Genomic DNA, 3,698 nt, shown 5'->3' with positions numbered 1-3,698 from the left:
TTATGTTGTTCAATTAAGTTATTTATTTATTAACCTATTCAAAATAATATCGAAAATAGAATACTAATCAATTAAAGCAATAATTGTTAGATTTTTTTTCTTTCATAAAATCTTGAGGGATTAATTTTTCACCTATATAAGAATGTGTTTTATTTTGATCAAAATTAAATTAGTGTATTTATACAATTTCGATAATTTCATGGTTCTCCTTAATAGTTTTTTCTTTGATCCTCTTGATCTCTTTTTTGTCCCTCTACCACCAATCATATTTGTAACATCCTCAATTTTAATTCTAGATAAAAATCATCTAATTTTAAGTTTCAAGCGCCAAATTATAATTCGTCGAAATTGGTCAAAGATTGGTTTTTACTAAATTTTACAAAATGTTCATTTTTACAAATTCTCAATTTGCATCTTTCCAAAATAACCTAAACCAATCCTAGACACTCTTATTTTGGGAATGGATCCTCTCAATTTTTTTAAACAATTAAGAGAGTAAAGTGTGATCTTTCACTATTAATTTTATAAGTAGGACTAAAAATAAATATAAAAAAATTAATAAAAAATTAAATATCACACTTTACACTCTCAATTTTTTTTAACAATTAAAAGTATCCATTCTCAATATATATAACACAAGATGTATCCAATCTTCAATTAATCACAAAACTAATAGAATCTCTCACTCAAATTCTTTTATGGTATCACAGAACTTAGGTTAGGCATTTTTGGCTACTAGCACAGAATCATAAGTTTTCAAAGATTAAAAAACAAAAGATTATTACTTTACGACATGGCTTCTCTTTTGTGAAAACAACTTTTAAGAATCGCATGTTTAAAAGTACACATATATATTGGCCAGGTTTGGGCTAAATTTTAGAATTATTTTTATAAAAATCTCTAAAATTAAAGTATAATAATCTAAAATTCAGCTCAAATTAGTAAAAAAGTATGACATTTTCTGTTTCTAAATACTTGAAAAAGATATGCACTATGTATTGTTATACTATGTATATCTTTTTTGTTTTAGCCAAAACAAATTTTTTACCATTTATTAAAATTGAAACTCTTATTCTTGCACATAAAAAAACAATTGAACGCTCTAGAAAAATAAAATTAGGCTCAGTTTAGGCTAATTATATTCAAACTTATTTTTAAAGTTGAATTTCTTTTTTTTGTAAGTAATAAAATTATAATCTAAAATTTTTTTATTATAGAAATGTTGATATTATTTCATAAAATTATTTTCCACAAAAATTTAAACTGATAAAATGATATCCATAAATAGTTATGAAAGATACCAAAAATTAGTGAGTGAGAAAAAAAAGAATAGACTTTTAGAGAGAAGATGAGCAAAGAAAAAAGAAAATTTGTGATTATTATTCTGATTCAATAATGTTGTACATTTAGTTTATTACAAGTTTATATATGCGAGCAAAGATAGTGAGCCACTAACAAACTTTCCTGTAGGGGTGTGCATGATCCGGCCCGGCCCGAAGACCCAACCCGGTCCCGAACACTTTAGGGACTAATTTGGTGTGATTTCATCGGGTCTAGGGCCGGGTATGGGTCTCAAAAATAGACCCGGTCATAATTTTGGGTCGGATCCGGGCCATAGTTTGGGTCACCCGAAATCGGCCCGGTGGCCCGGTCATCATATATAATTAATATTTTGTGTTATTAGTGATGGATGATGGCTATTATTATGTGAAATTTAAGTGTTGTAAACCTTAATATTTTGTGTTATTAGTCATTATATATAAGATTATAAGTTAATATTTTATGTTTAAAATGCATAAGACTTTAGACTAATGCATAATATTGTGTTATTTGTATTGATTTAAATATTTGGTGTTATTAGGCAATATTAGTATTGATTATGGTTATGCTTTAATTTTAGAGAAGAGTTGGTTCTTAGTATATATTTCTAAGTGAATTTTACCATGTCAAATAATGATTGGAGTCTTGGAAATTTGGATATTTTTACATGCTAACTTACAAGAAGATATCAAGGTAATATAATGTTAACGGCCCGGTTTTCACCCGGTTTTTACCCGGTATAATCGTGGCCCGAAAGTGTATAGATTTCATCGGGTTTAGGGTCGGGTTCGGGTCTTAAAAATAGGCCCGGTATATATTTCGGGTTGGGTTTGGGTCACACCAAACCCGGTTTCACCCGGCCCATGTACACCCCTACTTTCCTGCCTCAGCATAACAGAAAAGAAAAGTTAAACTAACTCAACTAACTCTTCTAACTGATTACTTGCTCAGTATGTAATTGAGTTCATAACTTTTTCTCTATATAATCTACATGTGTTTCTCTATCATGTTCTCTATTACTAAATCTGCACTTTTAGTTTGTCCTAAAGTTATGTATGCAATTTGAACTGAACTAGAGACATGGCTTGTTTGAATAATTTTGTTTGTGACATAATCTCTTATAAAATGCAAGTTTATTTTAAAATGCTTTGCTTTTGAAGAAAAGATCGAATTTGTTGCGAAGAGCACAGCACTTTGATTATCACAATATATTATAGGCACTTTTTGTATAGACCATTTTAACTCACTTATCAGACCTTTAATTTGATCTAAATTAATTCTGCCATTAAATCTGTCAATATTCTGCTTCTATACTTGATCTAGTCACCACTCATTTATTAGACATTTATGGCTACTAGCACAAAATCACAATCTTTCAAAGATTGAAAAACAAAAGATTATTACTTTATGACATGGCTTCTCTTTGGTGGAAATAACTTTTAAGAATCGCATGTTTAAAAGCATACATGTATATTAGGTTTGGGCCAAAATTTAGAATTATTTTTTTAAAAAATCTCCAAAATTAAAGTATAACAATTTAAAATTTAGCTTAAATTAATAAAAAAAAAAAATGACATTTTTGCTTCTAAATACTTGAAAAAGATATGCATTATGTATTGTCATAAAATTATTTATCACAAAAATTTAAACTGATAGAATGATATTTATAAATAATTATATGTTGAACATTATGAAATTTATGATTAATATCCAACCACCATACACAATGTTATCCATATGACTCATCGTATCTTAGAAATTAAAGGAATTGGTTTATATTGCAATCTGTTATTGGTTCATTTTGGTTCACAGCTGGTTGATATGATTGTAAAAAGTTTTATATCACGCATGATAAGTGTATATAACTAAAGTCCAATTATTTTTCTATTAATATTTGATTGGTGATCTTTCAAAGATGACGATAAGATATTAATATATTATATATTTTCAAATATGATAAGGTTATTTTATTTAAGGTCATTGTAGAATTAGCCAGCTTCACATTTTTCTTTTTATAAAATCACACTAACCACATCTTCATTAACAATTGAGTTGTGCTGTGTGTGGTGTCTATTTTTCATTTTTTATTTATTGACGTTGTGTGGTGTTTATATATTGATTATAAACAAAATTTAGGTAAATTCGGTACTAATCAATTAATTAACCTATAAACTTATAAATATAAATACTTATGGATTGTCTATATATATATTCACACTCATCTACTCATTATCTAATGATGGAATACGTGTGTTATTACAATAATAAAAATATAAAATACAAATCATGCCAAATATAATATAAGTATTATAAAGTGAATATATAATAATAGAAACTCACGTATAGTTATTTTTATGTGAAGTTGGTAGTTGAAAACT

The sequence above is a fragment of the Arachis ipaensis genome, chromosome B08 (assembly GCF_000816755.2).
Source record: "Arachis ipaensis cultivar K30076 chromosome B08, Araip1.1, whole genome shotgun sequence".
Classification (NCBI taxonomy): domain Eukaryota; kingdom Viridiplantae; phylum Streptophyta; class Magnoliopsida; order Fabales; family Fabaceae; genus Arachis; species Arachis ipaensis.
This window is presented reverse-complemented; position numbering follows the sequence as displayed.